At 40.0% G+C, this 16712-nt stretch overlaps 1 protein-coding gene across 22 annotated transcripts in view; it reads left to right on the top strand.

Annotated features, from left to right (window-relative positions):
• Positions 1–5090: 5090 nt before the first annotated feature.
• The window catches only part of FBXO34 (F-box protein 34), an 86166-nt gene continuing 74544 nt past the window's right edge, over positions 5091–16712 (top strand). For 18 of the 22 annotated variants that reach the window (XR_003433658.1, XR_003433657.1, XR_003433656.1 and 15 more), the window contains exon 1: positions 5115–5225. The gene's annotated coding sequence lies outside the window, so the exon portion shown is untranslated. Of the gene's footprint in view, positions 5226–16712 lie in introns of all 22 variants that reach the window. The other 4 variants (XM_027111307.1, XM_027111310.1, XM_027111324.1 and 1 more) reach the window with 4 other exon arrangements.

The following is a 16712-nucleotide window of genomic DNA, read 5'->3' on the forward strand; positions in this document are numbered from 1 at the left end:
TGATTTCTGCATATATCAGTTTTTGTTTTTGTTTTCTCCTGAGAAGACTCCTGGTTGTTAACTTTTATCAGATTTTCACAAGGGCACAAGATCCAAAAAGAAAGATAAGAACTATGATTTTCTGGTCTTTTTCTGGTTTCAATACTTATTCAACTTTCTATCCCTCACAATCCACATCTCAGTTATGAGATATACTCTTCTCTCTTGGCAGTTTGCTGCCCTGGTTCTTCTGTTTCTCTTTAGTTGCTCTATTATTTACTGTGAATGAAGCTCTTTCTTGTGGCTGCGTAGCCTCTACCGTCTCCATTCACCACCACCACGTTTCATCCATGCACAGGCCGGGCATAAGCTCAGCGCTTCACACATGCTCCAATGACTTCATTCCAGGCGAAGTTAAGTGCGTGCCTTTGTAAACTTTAAATTTTGGAAAGCACGTTCACTTTTCTCATTTATTTGAGCTTCATGGTAATACAGTTAGTAGGTAGGGAAAGGCACAATCACACTCAGGGTTGTAGTTCTGTAGTAAAGAGACCTAGAGGCAAAGTCCAGTGGAGCCTGCCTCTTGGTTTCCTCTGTCTGGCAGTGGAGGGAGTAGGTTGGGTTAAGGATGAAGAGTTTGGAGGTGGGGAGGAAGATTAGATGGTGTTTTTCCTTTGGAGGTAGGAGTGAGCTATTGAGGAGCAAGTGGTAAGTTCTTAGTTTTTTTCTGAGCTGAGAGTCCCGGTCTATACAAATAAGCCCATTGCACTGGGTTTTAATTTAATGTGATGTTTGCTGATTTGAGATGACTAAGTTCCAATCATTGATGAAATAACCAAAGTTATATACTACGTATATTTAGAACTTCTCTGTGGCTGTGCCATCTCAGGCCACCTTAATCTGTTCTTCTGTCAGCACCTTATCAGTCCCTCACCACGCCACACTGATGCCCAACCCCACCCAAGAGCTCCCTCTCAGGCCTGAGGCACTGCACTAGCTCTACTGGCTTGTTTCAAGGATTATTCCCATTGTACAAATGGAGAAATAGAATCAAAGGAAGGACTTGCCTCAAGTGGTTTCACTGCCTCCTAGTCTGATCCTTCTCCTAGACCAGTGCTATTCGAAGTGTGGCCCACTGGCCAGCTTTAGAGCAAGCCTGTGATAAGAGCAGAAATGAGAGGAAGAGTTTCAGAAAACTTACTAGCAATTTGACTAACTTTCTGTGTGCTGAGTTTAAAAATCAAGAATTTGAGCTTTTATTTTTTTTCAAACAATTTCATATTTCTAGTAGTTTCAGTTTTACTATATTTTACGAAATAATCAGTTCTCAATGTATTAAATATTTAAAAAAAAACCCACAACTGGTCCTTAACCAGAGACAATTTGAGAAACACTGCATTAGACCACACAGACTCTTTTTTTAAATTTATTTTTTATTTATTTTTGGCTGCGTTGGGTCTACGCTGCTGCACATGGGTTTTCTCTAGCTGTGGTGTGTGGGCTTCTCATTGCGGTGGCTTCTCTTGTTGCGGAGCATGGGCTCTAGGCGCGCAGGCTTCAGTAGTTGCAGCATGAGGGCTCGGTAGTTGTGGCTCGTGGGCTCTAGAGCACAGGCCCAGTAGTTGTGGAGCACGTGCATATTTGCTCTGGGGCATGTGGGATCTTCCCAGACCGGGTCTCGAACCCATATCCCCTGCATTGGCAAGCAGATTCTTAACCACTGTGCCACCAGGGAAGCCCCATAGACCACACCGACCCTAATGGAACTCTTACAATGAAGACGTGCTGGCCACATGGAAACCATTGTCATTTCATTTTGATGATATTTGTGTTGTGTTTTGTAGTTTCAGTGTCTTTCACCCCTCCGAAATTCCCAGTAACAATACAGTGAGTGATATGGTAAGAATTCTGGGGCCTTTGCTAACTTTGGCTCTAATAATACCTGTTTAATCTTGGTCAAATGGTTTAACTTTTCAAGCCTGGGTTTCCTCATCTGTATGAAAATTTTATATTCCATACATATATATATATATTTTATATTCCATACACATAGATATATTCCATACATTCATACTGTGTGGAATTTTATATGGAAAATTTAATATTATATTTTGCTTAAACTGCAGAATATTCATAAGCTCTCAGTAGGTATACTTAGCTTTAAGGTTATACATTTGAAACAAGAGGCAAGGCACAGTACATTTTTTATTCTGCATTGGTTAATGTACAGAATATCCCCACTTCAGTTGAGAAACAGTATCATTTCTAAAACACACTTTGATGAACACAGAATATTGAAACATTATATAGTTGTCCCATGGATTCTGAGGGTGATTGGTCCTAGGATCCCTGGTGGATATCAAAATCTGCAGATGCTCAAGTACCTTATATAAAATGGTATGGATATGAAGGACCAACTGTACTTATCTCATACAGGTGTTTTCTGATTAAATGAGATAATGTATACAAAACAGTTAACATAGAGTCTGGATTATACGTTGTAAATGCAATAAATGGTGGCTATTAACCAACTTCAGAAAACACTGAAAATGGAGATCATATTCATCTATTGTCATGAGAAAAGTGCAGATGATTAACATGGATTTAATTATTAAATGTTTAAGCAATATCAACTGCAAGATCCTTTGGCGGATACTAGGGTATAATTCTTATTTTCCAGCAGTTTAGAATCTTTTTTTTTTTTTGCGGTTCGCGGGCCTCTCACTGCTGTGGCCTCTCCCATTGTGGAGCACAGGCTCTGGACGCACAGGCTCAGCGGCCATGGCTCACAGGCCCAGCGGCTCCGCGGCATGTGGGATCCTCCCAGACCGGGGCACGAACCCGTGTCCCCTGCATCAGCAGGCAGACTCTCAACCACTGCGCCACCAGGGAAGCCCTAGAATCTAGTGGGGTGTATTAAATACACATATGCAAGATGTGCATGGAGTAAAATAAGGGCCATAAGGGAAGAGGAATCAATTATTGATTCATTGAATAATCAAGAGGTTTTGAGGACAGTGTTTGAGATGAACCTGAGAGGATGGATTGAACTTTGAGTCAAATATTGACATAGGGCTTCCCTGGTGGTGCAGTGGTTGAGAGTCTGCCTGCCGATGCAGGGGACGCGGGTTCGTGCCCCGGCCCGGGAAGATCCCACATGCCGTGGAGCGGCTGGGCCCGTGAGCCATGGCCGCTGAGCCTGTGCATCCAGAGCCTGTGCTCCGCAACGGCAGAGGCCACAACAGTGAGAGACCCGCGTACAGCAAAAAAAAAAAAAAAAAAAATTGACATAAAGAAGGTTCAAGTGATCATGATACATTGAGCTAATATTGATCAGATATTAAATAAGACATGGCTTAATTCCAGTATGTACAATATGACCCCCTCCAACTTTGATTAAAATTATCTATACGGATAAAAGTCTAGATGGAGGTGTTATGTGGTTATTTCTTGGTGGTGAGATCATAGGAAATACTTATTTTATTTAATTTTTTGATACTTAAGGTTTTATAATATATATTTTAAGAGTAGTTATAGGGCTTCCCTGGTGGTGCAGTAGTTACGAATCCACCCGCCAATGCAGGGGACACAGGTTTGAGCCCTGGTCCGGGAAGATCCCATATGCCACGGAGCAACTAAGCCCGTGCGCCACAACTTCTGAGCCTGTGCTCTACAGCCCATGAGCCACAACTACTGAAGCCCACGCACCTAGAGCCAGTGCTCTCCAACAAGAGAAGCCACCACCATGAGAAGCCCGTGCACACAACGAAGAGTAGCTCCCGTTCGCCGCATCTAGAGAAGGCCCGCGCACAGCAATGAAGACCCAATGCAGCCAAAAAATAAATAAATAAGTAAATTAAAAAAAAAAAAGAGTGGTTTTATAACTGGACAAAACTACTTTTTAAAAGGGCTGGCTAAAATCAAAGCTGCAGATTTAAATGAAACTTGGTACAACCTTTTAAAATGCATTTTGGCAGTTTGTATTAGTAACTATAAAAGTGGTGATACTCTTTCAACTAGAAATTTCATTTCTGGGTATTTATCTTTAAAAATTTACATTCATGAGAATGTCCTATGGTTTCTTTATAACGGCATAAAGGGAAGGAAATAAGTCGGTCCAAGAACAAAGAATTTGGTAAAATTTGTATGTCTGCCTAATATAATTTTATGTAGCTGTTAAAGTGTTTATGAAGCTTATGTAGAAATAGCAGAAATAGTTATGAAAGAAACCCCCCCAACCCCAAAAAACCCAAAACCCACCAGGATCCAAAATTTTGTGTACACTATGATCACAACACTGTAAAATAAATATGCATGAGACAAAAGGTCTAAAAGAAAACAAGCTGAATGCTGAGTGGCTGTGTTAGAGTGAAGGATTTTTTTTTCTTTATTGTCCTCATGTTTTATGATGTCGTTAAAATTATTTTTACAGTGAAAGCAATTAGCATTTTAAAGGCTGAGTGTAAAAGGGTCCTCACTGGCACTCTGATTTGAAAGTATTAAGTAAAATACTAAAAACTTCTTATAGTCATCATTTACAATCTCTTAAACTTCTAAAGATCATATTTTGAGACTGTCAACCTCAAAGTTTATCAGCTTGCTGGTAGATATTCCTGCCATGATTTGCATAGAAAAGAATAACATAAAGGACTCTTTCAACCCCTTCATTTTACAAATGAGAACTCTGAAGCCCAGCCTCACGACTGTAGCAGAAGCAAAATTTGAACCCAAGTCTACTAGGTTATCTAACAGTAATCTAACACCATTTATAGCTCCACATCCACCCATGAGTATTATTAGTAGATTTGTCATGTCTATTGGCTGTTGAACACTGGCGTTACTACCATTCTGGCTAGCCTGAGGGGTTGATTCCTTTCTCTTCAGGTCTTACTCGAGCTTTCACTCTTCACCACTTGGGGGCCCGAAGATGCCTCACCCGGTTCTCCCTTTTTTAAGTCCCCCACTCTTCGCACCCCCAGCGTCCGAAGTGTCGCAGAATCCCGGCAGGGGCGCTGCGACTCCCTGGCTCCGCGGCCCCTCCCCTGGCCAACCGTCGATTGGGCCGGCGCGTGACGTCACGCCGTTCTAGCCAAACAAATGGGTTTCGGGGCGAGCGTTGGGCTCCGCCGCGCCGCGCTGGGCGCTCGGTCCGCCTCAGCGGTGGGGAGCGAGCCAGGCCAACTGCCGCCGCCGCTGTATCGCGGTGTGCAGCCCCGGGCCAGGCCCCGGCCGGGACAGGAGCGCAGGTGGGTCTGGGCCGGGGTGGGGCGTGGCGTGAGAGCGGCGCGGTCGGGGTCTGGCGGCGGCCACCGTGGCCGCTCCCCGCCCCCTCCCGCCGGCCGCCTGCGCTCTCGGGGCGCCGGGCGGGTGGGGGCGGGGGCGGCGCCCGCGGGTCCGGGGCTTGGTCTGAGGCAGGGACCCGGCGGCCCGCACCTCGTCCGGGGGCGTCCTCTGCCCGCACACGGGCCGGGCGCTGAGCGCCCCCACGAGGCACGGAGGGTCGGGCAGGCCGGCGGGCGGGAGTGGGGTCCCGGGTCAGGGCTGAAGCGGAGGAGATCCGGGATAGGCCGTGGGGAGGTTCCAGGTCGGCTCTCCCACCCCCGGGACCGGCGGCCGGTGAGGAAATCGGGCCCTGGGTGGGGGTAGCCTCGCCCTGTCGCGCCCGCCGGGGCTCTACCGCTCCGTCCTTCCCCGTCCCAGCGCAGGTGAGCTGGCGCCTGTCCTTAACCTTCTTCGGGGACCTGGCAGGACCGAGGCTCGGAAGCTTCTCTAGCCTCCGGGCTGGCGCAAGTCGACTGCGGTTCCGCCCCAGTCCCGATGAAGTCATAGTGCTGTGGTTTAGCGTGTCTGTGACGTCAGGGGTTTCCAAGAGATGAGCTGTGATGTCATGCAGACTCCGGCGGGGAGCTTGACACGCAGAAGGGCCAGGAGGGCCGGGAGGGGAGAAAAAGGAAGGTAAAGCTTCTGTCAACGCCTAGCATCGCAGAGATTTTGAATCGAAAGTTGTTCGATATCAGCATTTTACAATTTTAATGTAATAGTTGTTAAGTTCTTTAACTTCCATTTCGAATATTGTTAGTACAGTTCAGTAAGACCCATATGATTTAGGAAAATCTCAATCAGGAGGTTTTTTTTTTGTGGGGGTTGGATGGGTGGGTGTTTAATGTAAATGCATTTGAGAAAGCTAAACTCATAGTTTGATGGCTTGTGATCGGAATTGCTGGAAAAAATAGAACCAATTCGAGTGCTGATAATTATTTGCCTTACTCTTTTTTGCTAGACAATTTTGAAATCATTTATCTACCTATTTGCTTTCTTTGTTAGTGGTCTGGAAGAGAGAGAGGAGATTTTTAAGTCAACTTTTTCTTTTGTAAAGAAGGGAGGAGGGGTTCTGAATTAATCCAACATTCTTCTTAAATAATAATTACCTGGGGATTTAATTTATCCAGGTTGTCCCTGTCCATGGATAGTTGAGGGTTTCCTATGCTTATAGCTCAACAACAAGGATTTTCCTTGTTTTCTTACTGAGACTGGGCTGTAACAGTATAATAACATATACCAGGACTGCTTGCCTGGACAAGTAACTAATATTACATCTGTAATGCTTTCAAATATGAAACTACAGAATTAAAAAAAAAATGCCCTGCCTATGAATATTGCTTTTCTTCCAAAAGAGATCAGGCCAGAAGAGAAGCTAGTCACCTGCCATTAATGACTCTCTTCAGGTATTGCAGCATCTCAGTACTTTTGCTCATTTCTTCCTCTCTATAAAATCATTTAAATAGGATCTAGTTTGAGAGGTAGATGGCTTAAAATTGAAGCATAATTACAATTTAGTGTCTTCAGCAGGAAGCTTGGATAGGAGTCCTCAGCCCGTCCCCACTGACCTTGACTTGTAATGTTAGGGTTTTTTTTGTTGTTAATACTTCCTTCTCTTATTTGCTCTTTAAAAGTGATTGATAAGTTATTGTCTGTCTAGATTCTGCATCAACATGCTGGTGGAAGTCATGCTCCGTTACTACGTTTTTGTAGAAAATGAAAGCAAAAATTTACCCTTGTTAATTACCATTAGATTTGACTGGAAGTTTACAAAGCAAGGTGTTCCTGTAAATCTCATTTTAATGCTTACTGTATTTGGAAATTCTATAGCATTTTGTGCAGTACTTGAAAATTACTTTATATTTATATTTATTTTAAGAAATTAGGAATCGTGTGGTGACAGTGTTAAGGCTCTAAAGACAAAATTTGGGTTTTTGGGTCTTCAAGACTGATAAGTACCAAATTAACATGAAATTGCTGATTTTGAGGTGTTAATCAACCTACTCTTTAAAATGAAAAGATCATGACAAGATCTTATGTAATGAAGTTGAAGGAGGTACAGAAAGGACACTTGCATGTGTCTTTTCCAGGGAGCCTTTCTGGGGGAGACTACGTGGATCTGTGTAAATTAAATGTACTAGGGTATATGGTGAAAGTCAAACTACATGTGAGTTGAAAGACATATAAATGCTGATAATAAAATAGCTTCTCCTTGGCAGTACGTTTTTTCCTCCTCAATGGTGTTTAGCAGTTATGATTTTTTTATGAAAAATGAGTTGATAGGGGCTTCCCTAGTGGCGCAGTGGTTGAGAATCCACCTGCCAATGCTGGGGACACGGGTTTGGATCTCTGGTCTGGGAAGATCCCACATGCCCTGGAGCCACTAAGCCCATGCACCACAACTGCTGAGCCCGTGTGCCACAACTACTGAAGCCCGCACGCCTAGAACCCATGCTCCACAATGAGAGAAGAGAGAAGCCACCACAGTAGAAGCCCTTGCACTGCAACGAAGAGTAGCTCCCGCTTGCCGCAACTAGAGAAAGCCCGTGTGCAGCAATGAAGACCCAACACAGCCAAAAAATAAATAAATAAAATAAATAAATAAAAAATGAGTTGATAGGTGGAGAATAAATGTCTTCATGTATTCTGATATGACCTAGGAACAATGACAGGTGTAAAAAAACCAGCTTCTTTGTATAGTTGTATAACTGTTTCACCAGCCATAACACATAACACTCTGAAACATTTTTACAGTTTGTTTCTACTTTTGGCAGGTTATTTTTCACCCAGGCCTAGCAGTTTTGGGTCTAGGAAGCAGCTTCCACTTCTTATAAATGGAAATTTATTTGAGATCGGTATTATTTTGAAATATTTTGTCATTTTATCCAGTTACAGCATTTAAGGGACTATATCAGCCAGTCATTAGTGATATAGCATCTTTCTGACAGGTAAAAGCAAATGTGAACAATGAAAGTGTTGTATTTTGAAATTCTTTAGGATATGTTTATTGGATCAATTCTATTAACATAACATCTAGAATTTAAATTCTTGTACAAATTTTCTACTTTCTTTTCTTTCTTTCTTTTTTTTTTTTTGAGGTACGCGGGTCTCTCACTGTTGTGGCCTCTCTCGTTGCGGAGCACAGGCTCCGGACGCGCAGGCTCAGTGGCCATGGCTCACGGGCCCAGCCACTCCGTGGCATGTGGGATCTTCCTGGACCTGGGCACGAACCCGTGTTCTCTACTTTATTTTCTAATAACTTTATGCTCAGCCAGTTTAATTTGCACAGTTTTGATACTCTAGTAAACCTTAATCTTGTTTTCATATTCGTTGGGGAGAGAACTACTAATGGTTAGAAACATCATTCAGTGTTATCTTCCAAAATTTGCAGCTGTTTAGAACCAGATACTTGAGAGAAGCTACTATGGTAGAATGAATGCCTTCCTTGTTAGGTCATGTGTGACAAAGGCAAAATTCAGCAAGTGCATAATCTGCAGTCCTTTGGAAGCTACAGTAACAAAAAGCAAATTAACTCCCAAGTGCATTTAGGTCATTGGAAGTTGAATTCCTATCAATTCTTACTGTTGCATAATTTATCTTTCCCCCTGTAGTTCATGTTTATGGCACTTTGAAGCTGATGAATGTACTGTATTATCTGGGAAAAGCATTAATAATTTAAATGTAGGTGTTTCTTAATGTCAGTTGAAAGAGTTTGTCAACCTTGTTTCCAGCTCTGTCTTCTGGTTTGCTCTTCACAGAAGAGGCTCCAGATCTCCCCTTTTTAAATGTTCAACTCCAGAAACTTAGCACACACATTTTCAACCCTCAGCACAATGTAGATTTAAATGTGAAACTAAGCTCTATTTATGTGTGTATTATATTATTATCAGGCATGGGTTTTATTCATCTAACAAACATGTTTTGAGTACCTCTCTGCCAGGTCCTCAGCCAGGGACTGTGTGACCTTTGTTTTAACATTCCCTTGCCATGGGGGCCATGGGTCTGAAGGGCAAGAATTGGACCAAGAGGATGAACCATTTATGTTATGCAGATTGGCCAGAAGTTTTGTCTAAAGGTCAGTTAAGGAGGTATTAGAAGCTCAGGTAAAAAGAATAGGGAACAGATTATCATAGCCCAAGACAGACAAAGGGGTCAGGCTCCACAGGTTTGGATTGTGCTACAATGAAGGGAGCTTAGTGAGAGCATTTTCTTTCAGGCAAGAGCAAGCACTCAAGGCCGGAATTAGTCTGTACAGGCAGTCTAAGACTTGAGGTAGAGAGGAGAGGAACAATCCAGACATCCCTCTCTCAGAGGCATGTATATATACCTTCCTTTTCTTCTCTAAGGTCAATCCTTTAATTGACAAACTTCTGAAATAATGTGAGCCTCACATTATTTCCACTCTGCTTTTTTCCCCTAACATTTTATCATGAAAAGGCCAATCACAGAAGAGTTGCAAGAAGTGTTTATACATTGAATATGAATATCTAAATATCCACAATGTAGATTCTGTAATTCTTATTTTGCTGTATTTGCTTATCTGTTTATCCATCCATTCTACCCTCTATGTATTTATCAATCCATCTTATATTTTGGTTGTATTTCAAAGTAAGTATACTTTACCAGTAAATACTTTTGCATGCCTATCATGAACTATTTGTTTACTTATTAAATAAGTAAACAAATAGATTAACTTGTCCCTTAGTTTGGACAAGTTCATACATCTATTTAACCCATAACCCTGTCAAGATATAGAACATTACCATTTCTACGGAAGCTTTCTTTGTTCACCTTCCAAGTCAATTTAATTAAATTTTTAATCTCCTGCAGTCTTACTTCCACTCTTCTGAAACTACCTGTTGAAAGGGCCTAGCTGTTAGCAGTGCATTTGAGTGGCATTATGCTGGGTGTTCATAATATAAAGAAATGAAGAACATAGCCTCTGCTCTCTTTAAGCTTATAATTTAGTTTGGATTTTAATTAGGTGTCTGATAAATGTTACATGAATTCAGAGGAGGCAACTGGGATTGCCAGACAAAGCTTCCTAGGTGTGGGCCTTGGATTGGGTGTTTATTTTGGGATCTGGAGAAGAGGGTTTATTTACTTATTTATTTTAAAAAGACTGATTAAAAGTATGGTATTAAAAAAACAAAAAGAAAAAGTTATGGTATGAAGCTGCAGTAGCAGACGAGGGACCCAATTATGGAGGGAGTTTGAGCATTATTTTTTACTCAGGACAATCTTTGAGAAAGGAAGTAATGTGAAAAACGGATCTTTTAGTTAAATTCCTAGCCCATTTGTCATCTTTGGTATTTAGTTGTACAGAAGACATCTTCATTTTTTGAATTCTCTCCTTTCGGTTCTTTGCCTATCTCTGATTTCTTCTGATTTATCAGCTTGGCTGGCAATTCTTTCTCTTCCAGATCCAAACTATCTAAAGCTCTGTTCTCTTCTTTTTTTTTTTAATTAAAGTATAGTTGCTGTACAATATTATATGTTAACAGGTGTACAATATAGTAATTCACAATTTTTAAAGGTTATAGTCCATTTATAGTTATTATAAAATATTGGCTATATTCCCCATGTTGTGCAATATATCCTTGTAGCTCATTTTATACCTAATAGTTTACACCTCTTACTCCCCCACCCCCAATTGGTAACCACTAGTTTGTTCTCTATATCTTGAGTCTGTCTAAAGCTCTGTTCTTGACTCTTGTTGTGCTCCTTGTAATCTGGCCCTTAGCTCTTAAGGCTTCTCAGTTATAATGCTTTCCAGGTCAAGCCTATATCTGTATCCATAAGCTGTTAACTCTTGTTAGGTTTCTAACTGGCAATAGGATACTGTTGGTTTTTTTTTTTTTGAATTTTTGAATTTTATTTATTTATTATACAGCAGGTTCTTAATTAGTTATCCATTTTATACATATTAGTGTATATATGTCAATCCCAATCTCCAGATTCATCACACAGATGCTGCTTTTTTTTACATCCATGTTTACTTTGTATTTATTTTTCAAGAATCTGTAGCAAGAGCATTTGCTCTAAGTAGTTGTAGCAAATGGGATTTATTAAGAAAGAGATAGGTAAATGTTGAGTAGGCTGAATGAACAGATTAGACTGAACTTCTAGAACAAACACCACAGAGACACTGTAGAACTTGCCTGATAAGGGAGCTACTGCCATTACGGGCCACCACATGTGGCAGAAATTTTAACTTCCTTGGGCAGGAACATCATTACATGTTACTTTCTGCTCTCTATATCTTAAGTGGGCTGCTTGGCCACACTTAGGTCTTATGTGAAACCTTAGCTTCAAAGGCATCTGGAAAATGTAGTTTTTAGCTCTACAGCCTCTGTAAAATAGGAAGTCCATGTGAGAGTGGATTGGAGTGAGTATTGAGTGAGTCTTCAGCACACTTGGTTTGTGAAAAACTAAACTCATTTTCCCCAGATTCCCTAATGGTGGTAAAGTGAATCCTTTTGTAATTTTGCTGTTGCTATGCCAAGAAATGGATATTGCTCTGGTTTCCTGAGATAGAAACTATTGCAATCAGCTGTACCATTTAGATGTTGAGTGTAGTGAGTATAACAGGAAACCAAATCAAATTTACTGGCTTGTAGTACTAAAAAGACCAAAGATGAAGCTTGATCCACTTGTACTTAGGTGGTCAGAATCTCATCTTCTTCTTATTTCCTTTATTTAATAAGCTCTGCTTCCATGGTGTTGTCCCTTTGTGGTTACAGTGTGTTTGTCAGCACGTCAAGCTCTACATCCTTCTGTCATCAAATCCAGAGGTGGGGAAGGAGAGTGCTTCTATAGAAGCTGTAGGGCAGGGCTCTTGACAGTTTTTGCTCCATAGACACCTTTGGCAGTCTGAAGCCTATTGGACCTGTTTTCTGAGTAGTATTTTTAAATTACATAGGATTACAAAGAAAACCAGTTACATCAAAATACAGTTATCAAAATATTTTTTTAAATTATGAGATAGTAACATGTGCTTCTGTGTTAAATAATAAGATTTAGCGTGGGTCTAATAATTTCCAAGTAATGATGAACATTGTCACTGTTTGGAGGTGTCTGCAACTTACGATTGTGTGATAGGAAAATATCTGTGATTTCTACTACTGACAGTGGCAGATATTGTTAATATTATTGTGGTCTGACTGACTTCCCAATAGAAGGAAATGCTAAATTTCGGTTGGAGGTTACTGAAAGTAAAGATAATTTCCCCCATCATCTGAGTTTATAAACATCCCAAATTGAGTACTTAGCCACTTAGCACTTTATACCGTTATTTATTACTCTTTGTTTCATGTGTATTAGTCTTCTCTCCTCTACTAAATTCTAAGCTTTCATATCTTATATCCCCAAATTGTAGACACATAATTGAAGGCTTAGCTTTTTCTCCTTATCTTTAAGGACATACCTGGGCTATTTAAATTTGTACCTTTAAAAAAAATTTTTTCCATTTTTCTGTTAAACTGAGACACCTTCTAGCAGATTCAGTTATAGGACTTTGTGTATTAAAGTGTTCATTTGCTTCTTGAAAATTAAAAATTTTAAAAATAATGTATTTAAAATAATGATATAAAAATAGTCTATCTAAAGCTCTGAAATCACTCTTGGAACTACTGTAGGGAATTATTGATTAAGCTGGAGTTTCTGAAGATGAAATTTGAGTTTGGTAAGGAAGTCTCAAAGGACACATTTGGTCTATTGTCCAGGAACCAGGAGAGGCAAGCTTTTCCAAAGTAGGGCAAGAGATTTGATTTCAAGTTCAGTCATCAGGATTGTTCTCTGGAGGTTCTAGGTACTTTCTACACACCACTTCAGCCCTTGGGGTTAGGTTTCTCTGGTTCAGGCTGTATTCTAGTTGAAGAGCTAGCTATACCATCATCACAATAGTCAAGCTTATTTGGGATACTACAAGGACTATGAAAATGGATCCTGAAAAGTCCGTAGAAGGTCTATAGCTTTATGCTTTAGGAATCCTGTTTTTCATTTGACATTTTCTTTGCCTATGTTTTATTCAACATGCTATGTGGTTAGCTTGATAAAATGGTTATATACCACCGTTTTTAACTTGTGGAATTTCAAGGCCTTTTATTTATTCATTTACTGAAAAAAAGGGTAGCATGTTTTATACTCCAGGCATTATGCTCAGTGCATTAGTTAACTTCTGTCACTTTTTCTCTTAGCACTATTTACAGATCTGTGTATTCTTTGGAAAGTACCAGTCTTAAATTTAAGAATTTATTCTTTTGTCTTTTTATTGTTTATCTTAACACCTTGTGGGTTCCCCTGCCGTATCATTAATAGAATTGATTATTAAAGTCCAGATAAATACTAACTTTTCTGGAAAATCCACATTTTTGTTTGTATTAGTAGGAGGTTGTATATTAAAACATAATTTTACACTCTAGTTGCATATATTTTAAGACTACATAGTATAACATTTTTGCACTTAAAAATGACAGTATAACACATTTTAAAACTACTGATGTTTAAAAATTTCATGGCCTTGGAATTTAAGTGAAAACTTTAGCCATGTTAGCTATTGTTCTGTTTCTGAATCTAACAAATGAATTATTTCCTCTCCTTTATTTGATCTAGGGGCTTAGCCTCTGTATTACAAATGTTATCAGTTACCTAATATTTTTGTGTATATTACCAAAAAGTTACTTGATTCTTACTGTAGTTGTTACCTTGTTTTATTTTGTGAACCAACTTTGACTATCTTGTCTATACTGCTTGAATTTTTTTTTTTTTTTTTGCTGTGCCATGCAGCTTGAAGGATCTTAGTTCCCCCACCAGGGATGGAACCCATGCCTCCTGCAGTGGAAATGCGGAGTTCTAATCACTGGACGGCCAGGGAATTCCCTATTCTGCTTGAATTTTAATTGTTCTATTTTAGTAGAGAATGAGGAGTTGTAAAGCCTTTTTAAAGAATTGTTCCTTTATTAAAATGTCATGGATTTTCCCTTTTTAGGGGACATGGAAAGAAGGGGACTATGCCTCTTTAAAAGATAAGAGTAATTTTGGAGATTAAAATTTGCTTGCCAACTCATTTGTTGGGTTACATAAATATTATGGTTTCATTTTATTAAAGTTCTTTTCATGTGTTCCCAGTGTTTCCAGGCATTTCTTTTACCAAACACCTGTGGAGTCTTCTCTTGTTAAATGGTTCTGATTTAGATACATGTTACCTCTTGACCACAGTTTATAGTCCAATAGAATTCTTAAGATTTTGGCTTTTTGAGTAAGTCCCTTAAGGACTGGTCTGACAATTACTGATCTTTGTTTCCTATAGAATCAAGTAATAATTTGTTAGAATTGAATCTGAGTAACCCCTATCCTTGTGTTTATGCTGTTTATTTCGTATTCTTTGAGAATATTATATGAAATTAATTTGATTGGTCCATTTTTCTTTCCTCCAAATTGATAGTTCAGGAGAAGTTAGGAGGAAATTAATCTTTACCTTTTCCCTTTCCAATTTTTCAAAAACAATGAGCATAACTTCTCACCTTTCTACTTGCAAAGGATATTAGTGTTACTGGTTTACTAAGGTAATAGCAGTACCACTTTTGAAGATTTCAATTTAGTGTTCTTGGCAGATAGCAGATCTGTTTTTTCCCCCTTTGGAAAAAGTCAAGACTTCATTAATGAACCTCAGTATAATTACTCAGTTTTTAAGAAATTTGTCATTTGTATGCTTTTAGTGTAGCCATCTTATTCAGAGAAGTAAAGCTTAATTTCATTTCCATGTGCACTTTGTTTCTAAACTGTTAGTGTTCAGTTCACCAAATGTTAATTCTATGCCTACTTTGAGCCTTCTACATTTGAATGTTCATTTAGTCTTTGTTGCTGAAATCTTTATAGGATAATACACAGTACTGTATTGGAAAATATAGTCTTTGCCTTCAGAAGGATTTACTTTGAAGGGCTTAATGATATTGTCTATGCCTACTTGTGTGCCAGAGGCCCCAAGAAATTTCCATAGTAGCTACTAGGAATTTCTAAAGGGTTAGAGATTTTGTTTGTGACCATCCAACCCTGTTAGAAACAATTTAATATTTTTACTGTTATCAGTAAGAGCATGTAAATGATGCCTCCTTTTTCTGGGTTTATTTGTATGTATTTGTCACTTAAGAGGTTGTTGGTAGTTGGGATCATCAGTAAATGGTTGGTGGCCTCTGACTTAGGATCTGAATAGTCATCTTCCGGAATTAGAGCAAGAGATAGGGCTTTCTTACTGAGTTACCTTTTTTTTTTCTTTTTTTTTTTTGTGGTACGTGGGCCTCTCACTGTTGTGGCCTCTCCCGTTGTGGAGCACAGGCTCCGGACACGCAGATTCAGCGGCCATGACTCACGGGCCTAGCCGCTCCGCGGCACGTGGGATCTTCCCGGACTGGGGCACGAACCCGTGTCCCCTGCATTGGCAGGCGGACTCTCAACCACTGCGCCACCAGGGAAACCCCTTACTGAGTTACCTTTTAAAAATAAAAATCCCAAATTTTATGGATTTATAAAGTGAATATTTTTTCTTTCATTCAACTTAATTATCATTACATAGAAATAAGTATGTGAAAATGGTATATAAAATATATATACTAATCATACACAAAAATACATGAATGTATAGGCCAAGGCTTGGGCAACTGACAAAATTAAATGGTCTATTTAAGAGTAGTAGATTTTCAGTAACTTTTTTTTTACATAAATTTATTTATTTATTACTTATTTTTGGCTGCGTTGCGTGTTTGTTGCTGCGCACAGGCTTTCTCTAGTTGCAGCGAGCAGGGGCTGCTCTTCGTTGCGGTGCGTGGGCTTCTCAATGCGGTGGCTTCTCTTGTTGTGGAGCACGGGCTGTAGGCGCCCGGGCTTCAGTAGTTGTGGCTCGCGGGCTCTAGAGCGCAGGCTCAGTAGTTGTGGCTCACGGGCCTAGTTGCTCCGCGGCATGTGGGATTTTCCCGGACCGGGGCTCGAACCCATGTCCCCAGCATCGGCAGGCAGATTCTTAACCACTGCGCCACCAGGGAAGTCCGAGTAACTCTTTTGTTATACTGTTTACACCATAAAAACTTAACAGGATTTATATATACACGTTACAAAATAGTGTTGAGAACAGAAAACCACCTATGGTCAATTTGATAAATTTCTCAGAAATCCTCATTTTATTTCAATTTCTAATCTGATACGGAGACTTTCACATGACTATTTGTAACTCTTCAGAATCTATACTCCTAACAAGAAAGAACCTTTTGTTTGATTCCTTCAGCTAATCAGAGAAAAGCCTTTTGGCCTTTTTGATTTAGCTAGCTGCTTTTGTTTGTTTTTCATTAAAAGCAGATAATGAGAAATTAAAAGAGACATAGTATATATTTCCAGCAGTAGAATGACCCCAGTGCTTCTCT

This window comes from Aethalodelphis obliquidens, unplaced genomic scaffold, assembly GCF_003676395.1.
Source record: "Aethalodelphis obliquidens isolate GAN/ISIS:26980383/991018 unplaced genomic scaffold, ASM367639v1 scaffold10, whole genome shotgun sequence".
Lineage (NCBI taxonomy): Eukaryota > Metazoa > Chordata > Mammalia > Artiodactyla > Delphinidae > Aethalodelphis > Aethalodelphis obliquidens.